The following is a 27368-nucleotide window of genomic DNA, read 5'->3' as shown; positions in this document are numbered from 1 at the left end:
TTGTGGTTTTTGGATATTTTTTTACATCATTTTAATACATGCACGCTGGTAGTCATACTGTTTTCCCACACCGCCTCACTGGTTGTGTGTGTTTTTTAGAAAATGTCGAATGCTGCTGCAATAACCATATGGGTTGAGCTTTTGTTAAAATAAAAAATCAAAAGCACATTTTTTTACATCAAAAGCACATTTTGCCAGCAGAAGTATTTTTTTTGTTACAGTATGCATTCAAGAGGAAGAGGAAGATATTTCAGAGGCAGGGGGGGCAGACATTCTCAAGGAGAAAAATCAGATTTGCACTGCATTCGCTGCAAGAGAAATGGATCACATGATGCCTTTACATGCAAGCTACCATGGGACAAAATTGAGCAGAAAAGAAACCAACAGAAAGGTAAAACTGATGATACAGACAAAGGTAAAGCACATGAATCCGCTCACTATGTTGTGGCACAATGTAATATTGGAGTAAATGAAGATTTATTTAATGCTTCACTTGCTTCATGGAAAAATGATTGGTTGCTTGATTCAGGAGCAACCTGCCACATGACTCATAGAAAAGAATTTTTTGAAGATTTCACTGACAATGTCGATGGAGCAGTATACTTTGCAGATCAATAAAAAATAAAGCCATCAAGGCTTGGCACAATCAGGCTTAAACTGCCTGGTCTTCCAGACTTTCTTCTGCATCATGTTCTATATCTCCCACAGCTCAAGAGAAACTTCTTGTCCTTGGTCCACATCTGCCAGCAAGATCACTCCATTCATATGTTTGATGGCAAGCTTGAGGTAAGAAAAGCATCTGACCACTCACTTGTCATGAGGGGAATAGAAGAAGAAAGGCTTATCAAGCTGCAAGGAACCTCTGCTCATGCACAACATTTCACATACAATTATCATCATGAAGAAGGTACACTTCCATCAAGTTTATTATGGCATGCTAGATTTGGACATCTGAACTATGACAGTCTCCACTTGTTGAAGAAAAATGGTGTTGCTGGTTTGCCTACAATTCCTAGGAAACTTAAGCAATGTGATGCTTGCATTCTAGGAAAGCATAGCAAACAGTCTTTTCATGATTCACATTCAAGAGCACATAGAAAAATTGAACTCATTCATTTAGATTTATGTGGTCCAATGCCTGTTCCTTCTGCAAATGGAAATAAATATATCATGACATTTATTGATGACTACACCAGAATGTGTTGGGTTTATTTATTGAAGAACAAATCTGATGCTTTTCAAACATTCAAGAATTTTCATAAATGGAATGAAAATTATGCACAATCTCATATTGGGTCTATTCGCACTGATAATGGAAAAGAATACACATCAAATGAATTTGAAAACTATCTTTGCCAACATGGGATCAAACATCAAAAAATTGTGCCTTATAATCCCCAACAGAATGGTGTAGCTAAAAGAATGAATAGGACAATCTTAAATATGGTACGATCCATGCTCTTCTTCAAAAATGTAAAGATAATGTTTTGGGCTGATGTTGTTCTATGTGCTGCATATATAAAGAATAGATGTCCATCTAATGCTATAAGAAACAAGACCCCATATGAAATGTGGTATGGACATGTTCCTTCAGTAAAGCATCTCAGGGTCTTTGGTTCCACCTGTTATGCCTTGATACCAAAGGTACATAGAAACAAACTTGGTGCTAGAAGTCGCAAGTGTATCTTCCTGGGGTATTCAAACACCTCCAAATCATATCGTCTCTATGATGAAGTAAATAAAAAGTTTGTTGTATCTAGAGATGTAATTTTTCTTGAATCATCCAAAACTGACAATTTTGTTGCGCGGAAACTTGATCGCTTGGATAGATTCGCAAAAGTAAAATCATTTCAAGAATTTGATAATCAGATTCCACATCTTGAAGGGGGGATTCCTATACTAGATCAACATGTGGAATCTTCTTCTGAAGAACACTCTCCCCCGCATGTAAATCCAAAAATGGATGATGCTTTAAGTGATGTAATTGATAGAATTGGGAGACTCAATCTTGATTCAGTCCCAACTCAATCAACAGAGCAGCTTGGACCATCTAAAAGAGGCCCCACAAAGTGAGTGACAAAGACACTTGAAAGTGTTCATCCTGATGAAGTTGGAAAAACAGGAACCAGAAATTCAAACTGGCAAAATGGAGGTGATGTAGATGACTCTAATTCACCTGTTGATATGGATGTTTCTTATGATTGTGAATTGAACTTGTCTACAGATTTTGAACCAACTTCCTTCAAAGAAGTTGCTTCTCATGATGAATGGAAAGAAGCGATGCAAAAGGAGTATGATGCCCTCATAAAGAACGACACTTGGAAGCTGGTTGATCCTCCATTAGGAACCAAACCAATTGGCTGCAAGTGGGTCTACAAGAACAAGTATAAAGCTGATGGCTCACTTGACAAGAACAAAGCTAGGCTTGTGGCAAAAGGTTTTGCACAGAAGGAAGGGGTCTATTATGAGGAGACTTTTGCCCCCACAGCAAAATGGGCTACCATCCGAACACTCTTTGCATTAGCAACTCAGAACGGTTGGAAAGTCCACCAAATGGACGTAAAAACTGCTTTCTTAAATGGAGATTTAAAAGAGAATGTTTTTATGTCCCAGCCTGAAGGATTTGTTGTGAAAGGACATGAACATAAAGTATGCAAACTTGTGAAGTCCTTGTATGGCCTCAAACAAGCACCGCGAGCCTAGTATGAAAAACTAACTAAGCATCTTCTAAAACTCAATTTCAAACATTTTGATCTTGATGATGCAACTTTATTTGTCAAGAAAGTTGGCAAAACAATTGTATATCTTGTGGTATATGTAGATGATCTTTTGATGATAGGGAACAATGAGAGCTACATTGCATCCATAAAGAAGGAATTGGGGAAAAGTTTTGAAATGACTGATTTGGGCTATGTTCATTACTATCTTGGCATTAAAGTAACCCAACTTCCAAAGTCCATATTTCTTTCTCAAAAGAAATGCATTGGAGATCTGTTGAATAGGATTGGCATGACAGAGTGCAATCCTCTTACTACTCCAGTGGAACAAAACTTAAAGCTCACATCTATTGAAGGAAAAGAATTTGAGGATGCAACAAAGTATAGATAGCTTGTAGGAAGTCTCCACTACCTAACTACTACTAGACCAGACATTTCGTTTGTTGTTGGAATCCTCTCCAGGTTTATGCAAAAGCCTTGTGAGGGACATTGGTTTGCTGCAAAAATAGTTCTAAGGTACTTGAAGGGAACTCAAGACTTTGGAATCAAATATACATAGGTGGAAGACTTCAGCTTGATTGGATACTCTGATTCAGACTTCGATGGAGACAAAGAAACTGGGGTATCAACTTCAAGATATGCTATGAGTCTTGGATCAGGAGCTGTCTCCTGGAGATCACGCAAACAATCAGTTCCAGCAGATTCCACAACAGAAGCATAATACGTGGCAGCAGCTGAAGAAACAAAATAAATTGTGTGGCTCAGGAAAATTCTTGAAGATTTGCAGGTAAAACAAGTACAATCAACTCCACTCATGATTGACAATACCTATGCAATAAAGTTGGCCAAAAACCTAAAATTCCATGATCAAACGAAGCACATCAATACTAAATATCATCTAATTCGACATCATGTTGAGGCCAAAACAATCCATCTTCGTCATTGTTCCACAAATGAGCAAATTGCAGACATCTTCACCAAAGCGCTTGGAAGAGAAAATCTTGAACGATTCAGAATGATGCTTGGACTCACCAACATCCCTTAGATTAAGGGGGGAATGTTGACACCTAATCCTTGTGATTGGGTGAATTTATGTAAGTAAATAAATTAGAAATATGAACAGTCATTGGGAGATGAACTGAACAGTCTCTCCCTCATGTATATAACAAACACCTACCTGATGGAATAAATCAGTTGAATCATTTTTGCCTTATGGAATTACTACCTGGTCTGACAAAAGTCTAGTACTTTGAGCCATTTTTTTAGAGAAAATTTGTAAGTATTTATTTTTGAAACATGTTCTTCACAGCTGTTGAATACAACCACTCATAGTTATGCGCTCATGGACAGTAAGCGTAGTTATGTGCCGTCGAGGAGCTTGAACCTTCCTAGGGTGGTTAAATATAATGTGAAATGTGCATCATATCTATCATATATATTAGCTAATATATCAGCATGCCCTCCTCAAATATTAGGTTAGTGTTTTAACCTTTAATATTGCATTTTAATACTGTTTATTAGAGGTAATATTGTTTATTACAGGTTTAATATTAATATTTTATTAATTAAATTTTAATATTAAAATTTAATATCTATATTAAGGTTTAATATATTTTATTATATATTTTTATAGGTGTATATCAATTATATTTAATAATATGGTTGTGTTAGTAAATAATAATATGAAATTATTATTTTTTAGTCATTATTCAAGGTCTGTTAAAATGTATCATCTAATTACAAGATTCTAGAAATCTATACAATTGACCTAATATAATAAGTGCTACATAGTAACTAGTACCTGCCATTTAATTTAAATATAGTAACATTATAATTTGATAATAATAGATTTTTGAACATCTATTAGATAAATATAAAACTAAATAATTTTTTGTTTTATTTTACAAAATATATTATATGATTAATACATATTTAAACTATAGTTATTTTATATTTAATTTTAATTTAAATGATTGAAATTATTAAATTTAAATTATTAAATTTAGAAAAATCTTTTTATAAATAAAAATTCTAAACATAAAATGTATAAATTTTGTCCAAATTCAAGAATGAGGATTCACATTTTTTTAGTTATAATGAATTTTTCGATAGAGATATCTTCTATTCAAGCACTTTGCTTTATAATTTTTTGATATATTTTAGAATGTGGTCCTTAAATTGTTTGAATATATGATGATGATGATGGTTGACGTCCACTGAGACCAAACTTCGGTCTATCGGACCTAAAGAAACGAATTATTTAGTATGATTTAAGATTTTATTCCTATGCTCAAAAAGCTTGGAGAGAAGCCTCTTGAGCTCACTATAATTTTGACATCGTAAAAGGCTAGGAAGGTCAATTTTGCAACAAAGATTATGAAACTGAGATCTAATGTGGTTGTACTTGGGGCACTCTAAGAGGAAGTGATTTTCATCATCAGTGTTCATATTCTCACAGAGATGGCAGATCCTTTCCATCCATGGTGTTTTAGGAATTGCCCAACAACCCGTTTCACTGTGGAGCTCATGAGAGTTCGTTCTAATCTTGGCTATATTAATTTTCTTCTTTGAGCTAGTTAAAGCAGAGAGATACTTTTGATCTTCTAGGGTGGGGTTGATGACCTCCTTATAATATCTTAATTTTCTTTTAGCTGCTAAATCTTTCACACACCACATTTTTTCTTTGAACTTAGAAGTAACAATATTTTTAATGTTATTAATGTTTTGCAATGCAACATTCTCGTCGATCTCCCAATGGTTTAACTAGGCCCTGGTGTCTTTATACCAACCTCATTTGAGCCTTAGGTGATTTTGGCTGGAATTTAAAGCTAGCGTAGGAAGTCTATGGTCTCCTATGTTATTGAGTTTGTGCTTGTACAACAGAAGCCTAGTCATAGCTAGACTTTGGATAGGGGAAGACTCACTTCTATAAGGAGAATAGGATAGGGTGTATTGCTTTTAATTTTGAGGTTATACGTTATAAAACACTTCTGGATTTGCTCAATCTTTCTCCAAGATTCTCTAGAGATGTTGCAACCCCAAACCTCACATCCATATAAGATAACAGGAGTGACTAAAGTTTCAAAGAGGAACTTCTTTCTATCCCACATTACTAGGTTTTCCATTTTAAAATTTTTTTCAAGACCAAAATAAGCTTTCCACCCCCCACTAATCCTTTTCTCAATACTATAGTTCCAGTTGAGCTTGTGATGAATATCAATTCCTAGGTACTTGTAAGAAGACACTTCCTCCAAGTTACTATTGTCATACATAAAATTAGCGTAAGTGTCCTTCTTGGATTTGATAATCATAACTTTTGTTTTGTTAGTGTTAACAGTCATACCCATGGTAGAGTAGAAATCCTTAAGGGGTCTAAGTTGCTTATCAAGATTAGATGGGCACCTTGCGAGAAGAATAATATCGTCAGCATAGAGAAGAAGGATGATGACTATCCCAGCTAAGATCGTGCCAGCACAACCTGCTTCCTCTAAACAACCTTCTAGCTTGTCGATGTAAATGCCAAATAGGGTAGGGGAGAGGGGGCAACCTTGTTTAACTCTGATATTACACTTAATATCTTTCGACCACCCCTCATTGCTCTTTAACTTGGCAATTACATTCTCATATAACCTTATAGCAGCAGCTCTCAACTCGAAAGGAACCTTTAGCTCTTCTAATCTATTCCATAGGTTGTTTCTAGGAACCGTATCGAAAGCCTTTCTAAAGTCCACAAAGCAACAAAAGAGATTGGATTTATCATTGCGGCATTCCTCCACAATGATCCTAAGCATAACGAGGTGGTCCGTTGTTGAGTGTTGCCTTCTAAAACCCGCTTGGCCTTTAGCCCGCTTGCCTTCACTTTCAAGCCATATGCTCAACTTCTTTTCCAAAATAATACCATATAACTTGGCTAAGAGAGGGCTGATCATAATTGTCTGATAATTAGAGGGGTTATTTGTATCCCCACTTTTAAAAATAGGGATAATGAGGCTCTGAGTCCATGGTTTAGGGAACCCTTGCTTGACCACTTGATTGAAAAGCTTGTGGATGTGGGGGATGAGGACAAGACCTCCAATTTTTAAGATTTCTGCCTGGTAACCTTCAATGTCCTTAGCTTTCCCATTTGCCAGGCATTTAACCCCAAAATCAATGTCTTCTAAAGAGAAAACTTCTTTCGTTGTGAGCAGCATTTCAAAGTTTTCCCTCACATTTGGAGATTTATAAAGCTTTTTGAGATAGGAATTCCAGTCGTGTAAAGCAATTTTATTATTATCTTTAGTTTTCCTAGTCAGAATCTGCCTCCAGAATTTCTTAGGAGCTATCTTAGAGAGGTGTAAGAGATTCTCTTGTCTTTTAAGAATATACTTCCTTTTTTTCCTTTTAGTTAGGGCTTTGTATATTTTTATCTTGCCAATTTTAAGAGATTCAACAACAACTTCCTTAATTGCTCTCCTCGCAATTTGACAATCTTTGTCATACCATGGGTTGGTTTTGTTATTTCCTTTATTACTTGAAACTTCAATTGAGAACTTGTTAATATAATAGGAGAGGGTTGTAGTAAAATTATGATAGAGGTATTTTATGTTGTCTATACTAGATAAAGGAAGCAAATTAGTTTTTAATTCATTTAGAAAGAGATAGTTTTGATTTTTATCAAAGATTAAGTTCTTTTGGTTATAAGGATTATCTTCTATGGGATCTCCATGCACGACAAAATTGAGATTTTTAAGTAAAGGCCTATGATCAGAGTCAAGCTCAATCGCCCCATCTATCCTCCTGAGGATAAGTTCAGTTCCAAACCCCGGTTCGAACAAACAGGAGGAGTACGCCATGCTAATGTGCCTTGGATGATCCACACCACGCTGCTACCAAGCCCATGGATGTAGGTCATCTGGCTAGAGTTGGGACACTTCTTTAGACCATTGAAAATTATGAGATCCTGAGCACTACGGAGCTTGACTAGCTCCGACCCAAACAAATTCTCCCCGAGGTCTTCAGAGCTCCTTTAATACCGGCTAGCCAGAGTAAGGTCTTTGTCTAACCAAAGAGGATTAGGGTTGGAATGATTGTTTAGAAGAATAGCTTAGTTGCTTGAAGTTCCAACATTAAAGTCACCCATTAAAAGGATATTACCTTCATTCCTTAGGCTAGAGATATCATTCTCTAAACTATTGTAAGGACTATTTTTATCTAGATTCTTTTTCTTATAGAAGTTAGAATTGGTGGGGGGAAAATAACAAATTGCTATGTAGGTCTTTTTATCATTAATGTCAATAATCTCTATCCAACTATATTGGTTGTAAGGGTCGTTTTTATAAATCCTAGCATGGGGGGCGATGTTCTTCTTAATGTAACAAGCCATACCCCTAATGCCTCTACGGGAGGATCGCTTGTTCTAGGTAAACCATAGTGCAAAGCCATTTATGTTAGGGACCTTAGATTCTTCGTGCTCCCAAGTTTCAACAAGCAATATAATATCAACATCATTCAAGATCCAACTTAGCTTGGGGCCTTTGTCACATTGAAAGTTGAAGTTACTTTTATTATACGTGCCCCATCGAGTATATGATTTATTTAGTTTTGTATTGACTATCTATTAGTTGTGTTTGACCAAAAAAAATTGCAAAGCCTCCATAATTTAACATTAAGAATTGAATTTTATTTATTTTTCATAATATTTAAATTTATTTATTTAGAACATAATTGGTTAAATTTTTATACCTCTTATATACAAATATAATTAATTATTGTATTCTCCACTCTGTAATAAAAGTACCAGTATCTTTTTTTTCCCGTAGAAAAAGTCGTAATTTATATTCATATGTGAAATAACTTACATTTTGTAGATGCTTAGAGCATATGCAAATAGTTGTCCATGAATAGGACAAAGTACACTGATAAAAATAAAAATAATTAAAAATACATCAAGCCTATACTTTTCTTCCCTTCTTCTTTTCCACCCTTCGCCAACCCTCTGAGTCAGGTGGGGGAACAATGATCGCCTACGGGTTTTCTTGTGTGTTCACTGGAGGTTCTTTGTCGGATTCTGATCCTTCAGATCCATGAGTTCTTTTATTTCCGCTAAATTCCAGCTGTGGAATTTGCTGCTGCTGAAAATGGTCCTCCACTTGAGGGTCCGGTACTTTGTCTTCCTGTGTGCCCTTCTGTTCCATATTTATATCAGGTTCCTCTTGGTTCACTGTTTTTTCTGGCTGAGTGTCCTCTTCTTCCAGCGGTTCTGTACACTGCCACCCATTTGGCTTTTTTTGCTGTTTCTTGTTTCCTTTTGGATTCTTTCTGGCCAGTGGGCATGAATTTTGGAGGTGTCCTGTTTGCCGGCAACTGCGGCATCTGAATGCCGTGTTTTCATAGTCTAGTGGTTGAGTCCACTCCGTATTGTTATAGTTTAATATGATTCGATCAGGCAGCCCCTGACTCAGGTCCACTTCAACGCACATTCTGGCAAAAGTGAAAATTCCTCTGCTATATCTATCTTCGTCAATTTTTAGGAATTTCCCCAAGGAATTCCCAATGGCAGTTAATACTAGATGGTGCCAGAAGTGTAATGGGAGGTTGTGAAGCCTCACCCAAACAGGCGTTGTTGTGATTTTCATAGTGTTTGCGTCAAAATCAGCGAACCAAGGGGTAACAAAGAGGCCTGCATTACCCCAAAACCAAGGTCCCTCATTGATGATACTATCCCTTTCTTCCTCTGTATGGAAAGTTACAATGAAAAAACCTTTTGAACATAGGTATATGTTACATTCTGGTGTCCAGTGGGAATAGATCCATTGATGTAAGGCATCGGATTTTGGCCAGTAGCCATTAAATCTACATATGACAGCATGTTTTGTGAGGTCAGAGTGTAGTGCAGTTACCTCCGGTATAGTGACTTTGAGCACTGAGTATTCCAGGGCTTGTTCTACTATATGTGGACCTGGTTGCTCTGTTGGTGTCTCAGGTTTGTTCTGTATTTTTTCTTTCCCCTTGACTGCATCGCGAAAGGCTGTGCCCATTGAGCTAGATCCAAAGCTTGTAGGTTTTGAGGAAGCCCCCTTGGATCCACCTCGCAATCGCAGGTTGAGAATGATGGTTGAGTCCTTTGCAACCCCGTAGTGCTGGAGTGTGTGTTGATCCTGTAAGCAAAGCCCTGAAAATAATAGATTTTGTAATGCAACTGGGATTCCCAGTTTGTCCTGGATCTCTTTTTTTAACTCCAATACACTCATCCATTTCCAGATCTGCACACAGACGTTCCTGCCTTCCGTTGATCTGATAAAAATTTGCCTCAGATCCGCTGAGTCTACCTTGTCTGAGTCCAGTTTTACGGAGATTTCTGGTTCTGGCAGGTTTCCGCCTATCTTCTGCCTAAAACTGGGCAGATCAGTTAGATCCACCTCGGATCTGCAATATTTGGCCCGATCTGGTAAGCAATCTTCCAGATCTGGGCTCCTGTTGGAACGATCTCCGCTTTGCACATCGCGGTCTGCGAGCCCTCTGATGAATTGATGCGGGTATCCTCCGATCTGCCTCCTGGGTACTTGGGAGTCTTTAAACTTGCTCATAACAGATAGCTCCGGCCTGGATCTGCAGGGTTGAGGCCATGCATTTGTGAACAGGGGTGGATTTGCCTCATGCAGTCTCAGTTGCTTCCTGATGGGCTCGAACTTGAAACTCTGCAGGTCATATTTCTGGTCCGCGTACAGAGCAGCGATCGGAGGCGTCGCTCGCACCGCTGCCGCCGCCGAGGGGCGCACAGAGGCCTGGAAGGCGGTGCCATGGACGGATGATGACAAAGAACCGATCTTGGAGAACTTCAATTTGCGGTCCTCAAAGATGGAACCCGAGACCAAGGTGCGAGCAGAGGCAGAGGCTGCTGTAACAGACGCCATTTTTTCCTTTCTTTTCAAAATCAACCCTCAATTCAAAAGTACCAGTATCTTATATACAAATATAATTAATTATTGTATTCTCCACTCTGTAATAAAAGTACCAGTATCACTTCAAATATTAATTTCAATATGAAAATCTATTTTTATTTTATTTTATTGATTATATTGGCAGCACAACTCGATATTCGTTGTCAACTCAACCATGTACTAACACTCATCTATTCATTGACATTATTACAACACACTTGGAATGGTGTTGCGTTCATATCTATGGCGTACACTGGATGTGTGATATATTGTTTGGATAGTCGTTGGTATTTATGCAGGGCGTTGATTGGTATTTATTTATCAATGGCAGCGCCTAACCAGCCATACATAGGGTATTCAATGCGCCGGGAGATGCACGGGACATAGCCCGCTAACACACGAATTGCCTTTTCTTATTTAGTGGCGAGTTTCCGAATTCGCGTGTTAGCGGGCTATCTCCCGTACATCTCCCGGCGCATTGAATACCCTATGTATGGCTAGTTAGGCGCTTCCTGCTCTCAACTTGGTGGCACCTGGTGGATTTCCGTTCATAGCAGCGATATATTCGAGAAATATTGAGTTAGGAGGGGGATATCAATGTTTCTTTGGAAAAATAAAAATGAAAGATAACGAGAATAATTATAATAATAATATAATAATAAAAAAGAAGGCATGAGCAAGAATCTTGACAACCACTCACACCCAAAAACGAATCCCATCAATATATGGTACCTTACAACATTTATGTTGCGGCTCATCACATTAAAGAAGCTAGTGGCTTATATCATTACTGCATTAATATGGGGTGGTGTCTACCATAGGGTGGAGATGGCATTGAATATTATATTTTCTGCGTTGAATGAATTTTATTATCCCTGCGAGGCAGGGTATAACCATTCGTTATGTGCTGAATATGAATTTTATTATCCCAAGGAGGGTATAACCATTCGTTATGAGTTGAACATTGAATTAATTTGAGGTTGAACAAAAATCAAACAAATTATTTATAAAATTTATATTGCAAAATACATATAATTTATTTTTCAAATTTGTTTAATTTTATTTATTTAGATGTTGTTTTTGCAAATACATAATTTATTTTTTAAATTTGTTTAATTTTATTTATTTAGATGTTGATCGGTTCAACGAGCTCAAGCTTTATTTTGAAACCATTGCAATTTTGCAATCTAAATACGATAATTACTATTAGCACTGCCCCACGTCAATTTATATTGAAAGGCTAAACTTTAGGACAGTTATTATATTCATACGGCAAGTAATATTTCCAACTTATTCCCTATTTAACACACCTTCCCGATAGTACCAAAATGAGCCATACATCCAACCATACCCTTATAAACCAAATGTATGCCTTTATAATTAGTCATCTCAATTTATATTAAAAGGCTAAAACTTTAAGATAGTTATTATATTCATACGGCAAGTAATATCTCCAGCTTATTCCCTATTTAATACACCTTCCCGATAGTACCAAAATGAGCCATACATCCAACCATGCCCTTATAAACGGGATGTATGCCTTTATAATTAGTAATTGCGGCCACGTTGCGATAGTTGTACAAATTTGAATAAACTCGAGGTGTAGAAGGCTGTAGAAGGACACAACAATTAATGTGGCATTGCCATTTATTCGTTGAGAAATATTGCTTGTCATGTTAACTAGTTCGTTGTGAGTTAAAAACCAACGACCTTTTGCGTTAACTAGTTCGTTGTGAGTTAAAACCTAGCGTAGCCACCAAAGGTGTGGCTCTCAAATGTGAATACCCAGCTATCAAAATTTAAACATTGTCATTTTATGTTTGTGCTTTCTTCTAGCTTTAATTGTTTCTTTTATTTCAAACTTGAAAGTTTAAATATTTTAAATTTTAAGTTAATTATTTAAAAACAAAAATTTTGTTATTTCATAATTTGTATCATACTTTATTTTTTATTTGTTAATTTGAATAGTTATTTTATAATTTTATTTCTAAATATAAATTTAGAAAGATAAAAATGAAGAATTGGACCTCTCAATATAATTAAGATATTCCAAATTACTTTTAAATCATATTAATCTCCTAATATTTTCAGATGTCGATCCTGCTTTGAGACAGGGCATCTAGTCAAAAATTGCCCAAAAGCCTCCCAGAAAAATTCTGCTAGAAACAACCACCACAGATCTACATGGTGGGAAGGAGCACAAAAAGAACACTACACTGTCATCAAAGAAGAATACTCTGGAGAAAACTCTGAATCACAAGAAATCGGGCAGGAAAGAAACAACTCTCAAGACAGGCAGGGAGAAAGCCCTACCCAACAAATCAACAATTATGAGGATTCGACCGCACAAAATAAGTCTTCATTTAACAGCAAAGCAGATCTCCTAGACCAAACTTCTTCTCCGACTATCTTCAAAAGGACGAACACAATAGATCGCGAAGCTAAAACACCAATGTCCCAAGAACCAGAAGAGATGAAGGGGATGCAAGATAAAGGAAGTTGGAAGACCGTAGAGAAAAAAAAGAAAGCTACAGCACCAATCTCGCCAAGAAAGACGAGGAGCCAGATAATTAAAAACTAAGAAAGTTATAGGTCCGATAGACCAATTTGGTCTCAGTGGACGTTAACCATCATCATCATCATAACCAAATAATTATCACATAATAAATTAACTAGTTCTTTGTGAGTTAAAAACCAACTACCTTTTGCGTTAACTAGTTTGTTGTGAGTTAAAAACTAGCATAGCCACCAAAAGTGTGGCTCTCATGTGAATACCCAGCTATCAAATTTAAACATTGTCATTTTATGTTTGTACTTTCTTTTGGCTTTAATTATTACTTTTATTTCAAATTTAAGTATTTTAAATTCTAATTGAAAGTTTAAATATTTAAATTTTAAATAGCAATTTTGTTATTTCATCATTTGTATCATAATTTATTTCTTATTTGTTAATTTGAATAGTTATTTTATAATTTTATTAGTAAATATAAATTTAGAAAGATAAAAATGAAGAATTGGACCTCTCAATATAATTAAGATATTCCAAATTACTTTTAAATCATATTAATCTCCTCATATATACTCTCGTATATCATAACCAATTAAATATCACATAATAAATTATAAAATCAATAATTGTAATTATATTCATAATTAATAATTAAACCAACCTAAATTCATCTTAACTCTAGAAATATTGCTCGCGGAGTTCATACATGTGAAAATTGTACATTGCACATCACAGGGATTTGGCGGAATCAATACGTAATTTCACCACTCTTTGGACGACTTATTTTGAAACATTCGACTAATCGTTCTACAACAATTTTCTCAAGGATTTAAGGCGAACATTGTACGTTGTACTCCAGAGGGATTTGGACAAATCAATACGTAATGTTCTATGGCAATTTTCCTTGACATTTTATCATCTTTTCAACTGCTAATACTCAAAGTTCCATAAAATCGAATTTCCAAGTATTTCTGAACCTCATTCCAAAGTGGAACACTCCTTCTATATGATAATTTGAGAGTTTTTTAATAACTCGAATAGTGGAATCAAGGTTTTTATGAAGACTTTATAGTTATGACAGTTTGACCAGTCTAGCATTTGCAGCGTTTCATTATATGGGCTTTGCACACGCTATTCACACATTCAGGTTTCAAATTTATTCTTTCTATTTGAGCACCATAGCAAGACTTAAAAGGCATTTGTCAAAAACACTTATGAAATAACATGAGTTCCACATTAATATAATAGGACACTTGCCCCTCTCGCGAGATGGTGAATTGTGGTAACATAAATATAAATTTTCATTTATCGAAAACACTTAATAAAATAACATGAGTTCCACATTAATATAATAAGACACTTGCGCCACTAGCGATATCGTGAATTGTGGTAACATAAATATAAATTTTGGTGGCCGACCAAAATAAACAATTCCATAGCTATCTTTTACTCATTTTTTACGTCAGTTTTAGGTTAATTATAATAGTGAAATAATGTAATTAGTTGATTTTATTTAATATAGATTAAATAAATAAAATTTATAATTAACAAAAAGATGCTTCATAATATACAAAATTTATAGCATAAGATGTTGTTTCACATTTAGTGCATTATGAAAATATCAATAAAAATATAATTTATTTTAGACTTTTTAAATTTTATTTATCTTAGGGTTTCTCACTCTAATTTCAGCTAAATTTGATTGTACACTAGAAATATCTCAAAGCCTGGATTTTCATTCCAAGGTTTACATGTTATAAGTCTGATGTCATTAGCAATATTGTATGGTATTGTTTTTTATTCTAATTTAACTATATTTAAACTAAGGTAGAGTATCTACAATGTAGCCCTTGTCCAAATGTGGAAGTGAATTCATACCTTTCAATTTTCAATAATTAAACTAAGTGGCAGGGAACACTAACTATGCGACCTTGTTTTAATAGATAAAAAAAAATTACTAAGTAATTTCAAATATTTAATTTAATTTGACATAAAAATGGAACATTTTATACTTTCTAAATAATTAATTAATTAATTTTTAAGTATCAAATCTCTTATATAATACAATATAATTATAGAATTGCCACTTGTCTTATTAGAACACAATAAATATTTTGGACAACTGGAAATTTATCTAAGGGAGTAGTATCCGATAAAGCTACGTGTTCTAATACCATAAATCAAAGAACTTGATATGGAAGCGGGGTTGGGTTATCAATGTGGTGAGATGCAGTTTGCAACCAACAATCTTGATATTATTTGTAGTTGAAGGTGAAAAAGGACAAAACCATTTTCATTTATGGCGTGAGTGACAAAGTAACATCCCAACTACTTATGTGTAAGAATCATTGAATTGTTTATGGAGGTGGAGGAAGTGTCTCGATGGTCAAAAGTGGCTAGAATCTGGGTATTTGTGTCAATGGTTATATGGATATTTTAAAATTAGGAATTTGGTTATCATTAAAGTTGTTAGTTTGGATTTCCGTTAATTGTATTTTTAAATTATTTTTTAAGCTTTAGGAAAATTTATTATAATTTAGTTGTCAAACTAGCATTGTGGACAATTATCATTGGCTACTATAATGTAGGTTGATTCTTATTCAAGGAAACCATGCCACCTTCAGTGGTTCGTAAGGGGGCAGTCTTTCGCTCATGTGAGATACCTTCTTATGTCTTTCACTCCTGTGAGATACCTTCTTATGTCCTAAAAAAATGAGCTCTTATCCAAATAAAATCACTTTTAGAGCATAGTCCAAGCCCAATTACACTTTCACATTATAAGGAAGAGAAAAATTATTATTTTTAAAATGGTTAATAATTTTATACTTTTTACATTATTTTTAATTATTAATAATTATTTTATTATTGGCTAAATGTTGACCTGGATGGTGGTAGAGGCATTAAGAAAGTCGTGAAGGTGAGTTTTCCCTCTGTCACGTTTGGTAAGTTGGTTTGTGTGCTTCACTCATTGTGGATATGGTCAGCGGTGCTCGTTCTAGAGAAGACATCGGCTCAATCTCCTCTTGTTCAAGGTCTTTGTCATGGGTATGTCTCCACTCTTAATTTTGTTATCCCTGCATCTATGGATCACCATCTCTATCAGTGGGTATCTCGGGTGAATAAAATAGTGTTAGTTGGGTGGGACTGGAAAGGGATTTCTCTGGGTTGCGGCATGGTTGGGCGAATTATGTGTGTTGAGTCTCTAGTCTCTGTGTTCCTATGTCAATGGTTTATGAAATTTGGCTATTGCGCATCGGTTTAGGCAAGGTCTCGATTACGTGCCGCTCAAGATTTCGATGCGCTCCCTGCCTCCGTTATGTTGGATTCGTCAAGGTTTTGGTTTATAAACAACCCTGTTTGGTTAATGTGGACCTAGATTATTTCAGGTTTTGGTCTATGGACAACCTTGTTTGTAATTACTGGCTTGGACTTAGTGGGCACAATGTCATGGTCTGGTTTGAACTGTGTGAAGTGTCTTGTGTCAGTCGTGTCCCTGTGTTAATGGTATATGGAATATGGTTATGGCGCATGGTTGTGTGTGGGACCTGGTCTAGGGGAAGCTAAGGTTCTACTTCTCTTTCTTTCTCAAGTTCACAAGTTTCTTGTTTGAATTGACTATAGATGGGCTTGACCTGGCCCCTTGTAGGTTTTTTCCTGTGAATAATTCAGTTTGTAATTATAGGCCCAACCATTGCGGACAAAGTTGGAGCAATGGCAAGCACGAGACCATTATTCTATGTTGGCTGTTTGTTGACAACAAGCTCTCAATTTGGCTCCTTATTTTCTTGGTCTCTTATGCAATTCTGTTGGTAGGTGTTCAAGGTTTGATCCAGGTGGATCTTCAGAAAAGTACCAATGGCATGACAAAAGTCTCAAAACTCAAAGTGACAAAATCTAGATAAGATTAGCATTGGGTCGAAGTGCTCATCATCATGATTCCAATGGTGCAAACTGCACTCAAATCTGAGTCTAGATGACAAAGTTAGAGAAAGTCAAAGTTTGAGTTTGACTTGTCCATGTAGCAGGGAGAAGATGACATGGCATAGTTTTAGCGAATAAGGGAGTGCCATGTGGTAGGATTCCACTGGACCCTGCATATCGCATATCGGCGAAAAGGAGGAGTGCTTAAGGAAGAATCGGCCCTTGGCATTCTCGGCTACGATTGCGATATCGTAGGCCGAAGGAGTTATGAATCGACCCCGACAGGACTTAGTTCCGATGTGATATACATTGCATATCGCAATTGCACGAAAGGTTCTTGCGGTGTGGTTCGGGGAAAAGTGTCGATTGTGATTTTGCGATGGGCGCCAATTTCCATATTGCGATAGGGGGCCCGGACCCGATATACTATATATTATGCTTAATACACCCGGTGGGTCCGCAGATGTTGCAGTGTGCTAGATCAGTGCGCCAAGGGTTTCATGTTGATTGCGATAGTGTGATGGGAGAGCCGGACACGAGATATTATGGCATACGTTGAATATCCCTATCGGATCCATAGATATCGTAGGATGCCTATGTCCGGGCTTGGATTATCCGCCGATAAACCGTCGTTGATACCCATGCATTATTGTAATGAGTTGTTTTATTAGACATTGGCTTTTCTATTGTGGAAGGGTTGTTGTCGTGAATCCTTCCACCTGCTAACCTTGGGTATTATGTTGGAACTGCCCCGATTTTGAGGGATGCCACCATGATCTTATATATATGACTATTGTGTCGAAGAAAGGCAGGGAGGATTGGCCGAAACTCAAATGCTATTGTATACAACAGACCCTGATCCCTGTCAGCAGGCCGGAACCTCGCCTTGAGCAGCAGGGAGGTTCCAAGAAGGTTGCAGAAGGCCCGATTATCCAAATTAGGAGTTTGGATATGCGTTTTTGCACTATTTTTCACCGAGAGTCCAATGGTTCTGTCTATTTTCAAAGCTAGGGTCTCCATTCTCTGCCCATCTATTAGCTTGGAGGTATAAGGGTTGAAATTTCTTGTTGTCGTACTTTTATGTCTTTTATGCCACTAATAAAAAGAAGGCCTCCCCACTATTGAGCAGGGCTCGGAGACATAGTCCAAATTGGACAAACTCCGTAATCAAATCATTGTGTCATGGTTTTTGTGTTATTCTGATTATTTCCACATTGTTTATGTGCTTTTAAGTTCATGGTTAATTAACTCTGTTATATGTAATTCCGATGCATCTGTAAGTAAAATATCTTGGATCAAGTTTGCTATCGGAGCAGGTCTTTGTAGATGCGAATTACATGAGTTTATGCTAATGCAAAACAAGCTGTGAAAAGGAGAAGGAACTCTTAACTCCTTTGATCCTGAAGCAGGACGTGCATAGCGAAGAAGAAACATGGCCAATGAAGAATCTTGTTGGGAATAGGAACAAAATTTCCGAAAGGTATTCTATAATATGGCAGGAAAAGTAGACAAGATGTTCACAGAGTATGAGAAGGCACTTGGGCATGAGAAGAAGGATGTCGATGATCATGAATTAACAAATCAGGAAGGTGGTGGAGAAGATCCTCCTCCCTCTCCTTCCTCCAGTGATAATTCTCATCACTCTCATAGAAATTCCAAACAGACCTCTAAGAAACCGTTCTTCAAGTTAGATGTGAAGTTCGACCTACCCATGTACAATGGAGAATGTAGTGCAAAAAAACTCAATAATTGGATCAGACATATAGAGGTTTACTGTCGAATCTAGCATACCGAAGAAGATGCGGCGAAATTCCAATTAGTATCTCTTCGATTGAGTGGCACTGCTCTTGTTTGGTGACAAAGCAAGTTATAGAAGGGCATCACGAAGTCAGGTTACCTCATGTCCTCTTGGTCTAGTTTTATTTATAAATTGAAAGGCCAATTATACCCTCTGGGTTATAAGAAGAAGGAACTTATGGAATGGAAATATTAAGGCAACGTAAGGGCCATAATGTACAAATATTCATGGAAGAATTTCGGAAACAAACACTAAATCTGGGCATCTCATTAGATGCACCAGAAATTGTAACTAAGTACATAGGTGCGTTGCATAGTTACATCAGACACTCGTTGTTACTGTTCGAGCTTACTTCAATTGATACGACCAGTGTTAAATCTATACATCTTGAAAGTTAAGGCAAGAATGATCGATATGACCAAACCAAGAAGATGTCATTCAAACCTTAGCATGGAAAATTCCAGAAGAAAGGAAAAGGGAAGGACAAGAAGACTGACATAGCCAAGAAGGGGGACGGAGCAACATTGTCATGCACTCACTGCAAGAAGGATGGGCATGACGAGGACCATTGCTGGAAGCTGCATCCGGAACTGAGGCCGAAGAGATTCGATGGAAAGGGGAAGCAGAAGATAGTGGAAACAATGCAGGACCTTGGATTGGATTCTGACGATGAGACATTGATCACATCCATGGGCGCAAGATGTGCTCTTTCTATTAATGATAGTTATGATTCAGTTGCAAGCACTAGTTATTTGAATGAGCCTGTGAGTCATGAGCAAAAGAGAATTGAGTTGTTCCACATTAGATTTGTCATAAAGCATACAAAGGTGGAAACTTTATTTGATTCAGGTTCCCAAGCAAACTTAATCTCAGAGTCCTTAGTGAAAAGGTTAGGCCTTGAAACTAAACCTCATCCGAGTCCATACCTGCTTGGTTGGGTAAGCGATAAAGCCAAATTGTAGGTCACCAAGCAGTGTAGGGCCAGATTTGTAATTGCTTCTAAATTAATTGATGAGGTAGAGTTAGATGTCGTACCTTTGGACATTTGTGGAATCATCTTGGGAAGCCCATATTTATATGACAGAAAGGTCGTTTTCTTTCGACATGAAAACAAATACCACCTCACAAAGGATGGGGTAGAGTATATAGTCAGAGCTCATCATGCAAAAGTTAGTGTTAGCCTTGTCAGTGCAGGATAGATTAAAACACTGGTTAATTCTAGTAAAGGGTGCATGCTCATGGTAGTGAGGGTGAAAGAAGCTGAGACGACCGACGCTTTCAAAGGTTGTGATCATAATCATAAGAAGGAATTATTTGAAATTGTTTTTGACTGTGATGAATTGTTTCAAGAACCAAGAGGATTTCCCCCTAAAATGGAAATCCAACATGAGATCCATTTGCAGCAGGATGCCCCTTTACCAAATGTTGGCATGTACAGGATGGCTTCTATCGAGATGGAGGAGATCAAGAAACAGGTGCAGGAATTGTTAAATCAGGGAGTCATCAGACCAAGTTCTTCTCCTTGTGGCTCACCAATCGTGTTGGTGCCCAAGAAATACGGCACATGGAGAATGTGCGTGGATTATAGGGCACTGAACAAGATCACAGTGAAGAATTGATACCCTTTCCCTCACATTTATGATTGTTAGATCAATTAAAAAATGATGTTTATTTTTCCAAGCTAGATTTGCGTAGTGGTTATCACCAGGTTAGAATTGCAGAGCAGGACGTTTGGAAAACTGCGTTCAAAACCAAGCAGGGGTTGTTCGAATGGATGGTGATGCCATTCAGATTGTGCAACACTCCAGCCACATTTATGAGGGTAATGAATGATTTATTTCAACCATTTCTTGATCATTTTGTTCTTGTGTATCTAGACGATATTCTTGTGTACAGTGGGATATGGGAGGAACATATGTGTCACATAAAGAAAGTGCTTGATGTTCTTAAGAAAGAAAAATTATATTTGAAACTATCAAAGTGTGAGTTTGGAAAGACTTATCTGATTTATTTAGGCCATATTATCGATAATGGGAAATTAAGGATAGATCCCTCTAAAGTGGAGGTGATAATGAAGTGGCCTGAACCCATGAATGTCACAGAAGTTCAAATTTTTTGGGCATGGTGCAATATTGGAGAAGGTTCATAGCGAACTTCTCCATTATCGCAACCCCCTTGCATGCCTTGACTAGTGTGAAGCAGGCCTTTCAGTGGGGAGGAAAACAACAGAAATCCTTTGACACACTGAAAGAGAAGATCAGCACGACCCCCGTGTTAGCCTTACCAGACCTTCAACAACCTTTTGAAATTGAAACAGATGCCAACGGATATGCCATGGGTGTTGTATTGATGCAGCAAAGAAAGCCTGTTTGTTACCATTTGGAGACTTTCTCCCAGGTTGTTGTGAATTATCCTATGTAGATCGGGATTTGTACGCCTTGGTCAAGAGTGTAAAGAAGTGGAAACACTATCTGATCGGAAAGGAGACCATCATCCACACATATCGTCAGCCCTTGCAGTATCTTCAGTCACAGACCAAGCTTCAGTAAGCCCGTCACTTCAGATGGATGGGATTCCTCCAACAGTTTCATTTGGTAATAAAATATAAGAAGGGTGCCAACAAAAAAGTAGTAGATATGATTTCTCACCCTCCTATTTCTGCATCTGTAGTTTTTCAAAATGTTTCTTTGTCGTTAGAAAGTTATGTTGAACAATATGCTAACGATAATGATTTTAAAGAAATATATGCAAAACTGACTCGTGGATTGTAGGTGGACAATTATTACTTGCAGGGAAATCTATTGTACCACCTTGGAAAATTGTGTATACCCAGTAATGAAAGGATTCATGTAATTCGAGAGGCTCATACCTCTCTGGTGTCTAGTCATTTTGGCATTGAGAAAACTTTATGTCATTTGCAGAGGTTTTGTTTTTGGCCTCATATGAAAAACATTGTGACTCGCTTTGTAAAGGGTTGTGTGTTGTGTTCTGTTTCAAAGCCCTCTAATAGAAAACTTGGGCTCTACAGACCACTCCCTATTCTGAGTCGACCATGGGAAAGTGTGTCCATGGACTTTGTAGGAGATTTATTGATGTCTAGGAAAGGTCACAACTATTTGTATGCCGTTGTGGATAGGTTTAGTAAAATGTGTATTTTAATACCTTGTAAAAAGCAGGTTAGTGTTGAGCAGACTGCTTTTCTTTTCTTTCAGCATGTTTGGGCCCATTTTGGGTTTCCCACATCTATTGTGTCAGATCAAAACCCCTGCTTTCTTGGGGAGTTTTGGACCAGCTTGTGGAGAATGATGGACACCAAACTGAAAAGAAGTACGGAATTTCATCCATAGACTGATGGACAGACAGAGGTTGTCAACCGCACTGTGGTATACTTGTTGCGAGGCTATTGTGGGAAACATCCCAAGTTGTGGGATAAACAGCTTCCTTATGTACAACATGCATACAATCGAGTAGCACATTCATCTACATAGAGCTCACTGTTTGAAACATGTTTTGGCTATCTACCTAGAGATCCCTTGGACATGGTCTTTGGGAAAGAGGAGGATGGCAATGGATGAGATGATAGGGACAAAGCATGGAAGTTCATTCAGCGGATACAGGTAATTCATCAGGCAGTGCAAGAGCAGTTGGAGAAGAGTCAAGCTCGACATGATAAGCACTGAGTTGACCATCAGTTTCAAGTTGGGGACAAGGTATGGCTCCATATCAACAAAGATAGGATGAAGGGAGAAGGGAAGAAACCGAGACCTATTAGATATGGTCCCTTCACCATATTGGCAAAGATTGGAGACAATGCTTTTCATCTTGACTTGCCTGCTTATATGCAAATGTACTCCATGGTAAATGTGGAAAACCTGAAGCTTTATGAACCTCCATTTATTATGGATACCGAAGAGGTTGCAAAGATTCCTACAGTGGATGATTTTTCAAATGAGTATCTAGATAAGTTGCCTGAAGATATCATACTCGACCGGAGGACCAGAACTTCACAATGGGGAGATGTGGAGAACATCTGTGTTGGCTTCAAAGGAATGCATCCAAGAAAATCTCGATGGATGGAGAAGGAAAAAGTGAGGGAGAAATTTCCTCACTTACCAATTGACTGAAAAGTCTTTTGGTGGTCCAAAAGCTCTTAGTGGGGAGGATTGATCCAAGTGGATCTTCATAAAAGTACCAGTGGCATGACAAAAGGCTCAAAACTCAAAGTGGTAGAATCTGGATAAGCTTAGCATCGAATCGAAGTGCTCGTCATCCTGATTCCAACAGTGTGAACAACACTCAAATCCGAGTCCAGATGAAAAAGTTAGAGCAAGTCAAAGTTTGAGTTTGACTTGTCCAGGTAGCAGGGAGAAGATGACATGGCATAGTTTTAGTGAATAAGGGAGTGCCACGTGGCAAGATGCCACTAGACCCTGCATATTGCATATTAGCGAAAAGAAGGAGTGCTTAAGGAAGAATCAACCCCTAGCGTTCCCAGCTATGATTGCGATATCACAGATCACAGGCAGATGAGTTACGAACTAGCCCCAATGGGACTTAGTTACGATGCGATATACATCACATATTGCAACTGCAGGAAAAGGTGCTTGTGATGTGGTTCAGGGGAAAATTATCAATTGCGATTTCACGGTGGGTGTCGATTGCGAAACTGCGATAGGGGGTCTGGACCCAATATACTATATATTATGCGTAATACACCTGACGGGTCCGCAGATGTTGTAGTGTGCTAGATTAGTGCGCCAAGGGTTTCACGCTGGTTGCGATAGTGCGATGGGAGAGCTGGACACAAGACATTATGGCATACGGTGAATACTCCTGTCGGATCCATAGATATCGCAGGATGCCTGTGTTCGGGCTTGGATTGTCTATTGATAAACTGGAACCGCCGATACCCATGCATTGTTGTAATGAGTTGTTTTATTAGACATTGGCTTTTCTATTGCAGAAGGGTTGTTGTCGTGAATCCTTTCGCTTGCTAACCTTGGGTATTATGTTGGAACTACCCCGATTTTGAGGGATGTCGCCATGATCTTATATATATGACTATTGTGTCGAAGAAAGGCAGGGAGGACTGGCCGAAACTCAGATTCTATTGCATACAACAGACCCTGAGCCCTAGCAGTAGGCCGAAACCTCGCCTTGAGCAGCAGGGAGGTTCCGAGAAGGTTGTAGAAGGCCCGATTATCCAAATTGGGAGTTTGGATAGGCGTTTTTGCACTATTTTTCGCCAGGAGTTCAGTGGTTCTGTCTATTTTCAAAGTTGGGCTCTCCATTCTCTGCCCATCTATCATCTTGGAGGTATAAGGGTTGAAATTTCTTGTTGTTGTACTTTTATCTCTTTTATGCCACTAATAAAAAGAAGGCCTCCCCACTATTGAGTAGGGCCTGGAGACGTAGTCCAAATTGGATGAACTCCGTAATCAAATCATTGTGTCATGGTTTTTGTGTTCTTCTGATTATTTCCGCATTGTTTATGTGCTTTTAAGTTCCATGGTTAATTAACTCTGTTATATGTAATTCTGATGCATTTGTAAGTAAAAGATCTTAGATCAAGGCTGGAGCGACCCCCGATGGTTTCTTGTCCCCGAGGCTCAATTATGTCCGGGTCAGCTTCCAGCTATAGAGACAATCAATTATTTGACTTGCAAGTGCACTAGAATGGTTCGTGCCACCTCTAGTAAAGGAAGGAATGGTCAGGGAGCTCGCGGTCACGAGAAACAGAGGAAAGCGTCCCCTTCTTAGGCCAGTCATCTCAACTCATTCAGGGGGACTATGCGTGGGCGTAAATCGACATCTAGGATTATCCAAGAAGCAACCCAAGCATACCATTCGGTAAGTTCATCCCCAATTAAACAACTCATAACAAAATGGTAGGAGGAGATTAAATATTAAGAGGAAAGTTTTGAAATTGATCTGGACGAGTCGCAAACACTGGTTCCTGACCCTGGACATACCCACAGAAAATCCACCCAATACAAGAAAACAGTCCACTTATACTGGATGATGAAGAGCCTTCTAGCTAAAGCCCTAGAGCAGTTCCCAACATGCATGCATATGTCATCCCATGGGCACCCAAATTATACCATGGAGTTTCAAAAGATCCAATTTCAATTGCAGTAGCAAAATGGATGCCTCAGCTGCATCGAGCAGCACATCCCATGTATTCCTCACAGGGAGCTTCTAGGCTCTACTGTGAAGGACCCTACTCCTGTTGATTCAACTGATGATGAGTAGAGTGACAATGCACCCCTGGTTGTAGTTTTTGTATGCAACAATTTCAAATTTTTAGGAATGTTGTCAATTATGTTTATAGTTATCTAGATAGTAGGAAGAACAAAGACACTCAGACATATATAGCGTGGCTAGTAAGACTTATTATTTTTTGTTTCTGGATGGCTTATCATGCTGTTAGGTGGCCAACAAACCTGGTTTCCCACTGGGCAGGTTGAGGCCACCTAATCATATGAAATGTGGATGTAACTTACTCTTTTGATAGAAAATTAATGAAAAAGACCTACCATGCTAGCAATATATATATATATATATAGTTATTTATATTAATATGCTATTTTTTTAATACAATTTTAATAATTATATTATTATTAATATTTACATTTATATTAATATCTTCAATTTATTTTATAACATAATTTTAATAGTTATTAAAAAAATCATATCTCATTATTATTTAGGAAAATCTAAATTCTGAAACGTTTAGACTTTTCACGACTATGAAAATGCCAAAAATGATATACGCAATACTTTTCAAAAAAGAAAGTGTGTTCAATCAATTTTCTAAACAGAGCGTCAAGTTTGTTAATATTCCGTTAGTGCGAAGAAGGCCATGTTTAAAACCTTATAACTCATGTACCTGCCTATTTTTCTGGATGCTCTGTAAGCATAGAATTTCCTTAACATTATGGCGCTGGATTCTCAAGGAAACACAAAGGATAAGCTTCTCTAAGCTTCATAAAAGGCTTCCTCTTGTTTTCATTCAAGACAAAGATGAAAAGCTTCCATGAAAAACATTCATGGTCTTCCCTGGTTATGTTTATTGCCCTATTTTATCTTCATACACGCATTTGCAGCAGCACAGACGAAGAGTCATGGCCGCCTCCTCGTTGCAACACGAACAATATTTCAGAAGGCAGTAAGTACGTGGGAAATTCTCATAAATCGTTGAATATTCTTCGTGTAGACGCGTCACAAAGAATGTTTAATAGTAGTGAGTATGACCAAAGTCTTGACAAAGTATATGCCCTCCACCAATGCATAGGAGACACAATGCTATCATTCTTCAGAAGAAGCAAAGACTGGTGTTTTACAAGATTGTTGGACTTGATAAAGAATGAAGAGAAATCATGGAGAAGATGTTACTCTTCTCAATATTACGAATCACTTAAATAAGATTATATTGGAGACATCAATAATAAATGACTACAATGAGACTGAACTTAACTCAACAAAATTAGACTAAACTACCACAAACTATGACACTTGGATGGATAGTTGTGACACCTAGCAGTTGTTTGGAATTATGTTCTCCAACACTCCCCCTTAATTTCAACCACAAATTTTTTTAATTAAGATGCATGTTGGTCTAAGTCTCATCTAGGCTTACAAAAAAAATTACAATTTGCTTTTCTTTTTCTTTTCTTCCAGATCCTGTAGCCTTTAAATTGTTTCAACTTTTTCTTTTTGTTGTCTCCTTCAAAACTTTGTTTCTTCATTTGTTGGTGCAGGTCTTCTATAGTTCCAGGTTGTCTAAGCATGTCAAGGACTTCTTCAAAAATCAGCTTGTATGTGGACAGTTTCTACATGTCATCTTCTATAATATGCTTCTTATCATCAATATTTTGCTGCAACATAAGTTCATAATACAATTTCACCTCTTCAGTACTCCACTACATGAAAATTTCATTAATTTTTTCATCATTCATGCTTTCTTCAACATTCATTTCGGAAACTTCTATGCAGACTTTATCAAGGCATGGTGTTGCAAGCCATGCTCCAAGGATCTTTAATTCTTCTTCATAATTGTCTTGTTTGCCTTCACATTGGAAATCAATGGTAAGTGTAAAAACATATGCAAAACCACATTGGTTATGTTCCTTCTACTCTGCAAAGACAACTTTCTCTTGTTGTGCTTCCTTCTCTGTCTTTACTTCTGTCTCTATCTCTTAGAATTATTTACTAACCTACGTTGCTATAAACAGATTGTCTTCCACTTGGTTTTCAAACTCAAGTGGGCTTCTCTCACCGAATAACATCACGTCGATATGATGTTTAGGTTGCATCATCCGCAACCAGTTATCATTAGCCAACAATTCTTCATCAAAGTTTACATACACAATATTAATTGTCGGATTCACCATACCAATCACTGCTTTAATGGCAGCTTCATTGTCATCAACAAGCTCTATTGTTGGATTCATTAAATTGTCATCAATGAGCTTTGTTGTTGGATTCACGAAATTGTCATCCAC

The sequence above is a fragment of the Pinus tabuliformis genome, chromosome X (genome assembly GCF_031772625.1).
Source record: "Pinus tabuliformis cultivar Carrire ecotype Pingquan chromosome X, CPIR1, whole genome shotgun sequence".
Lineage (NCBI taxonomy): Eukaryota > Viridiplantae > Streptophyta > Pinopsida > Pinales > Pinaceae > Pinus > Pinus tabuliformis.
Note: the sequence above shows the minus strand (reverse complement) of the source record.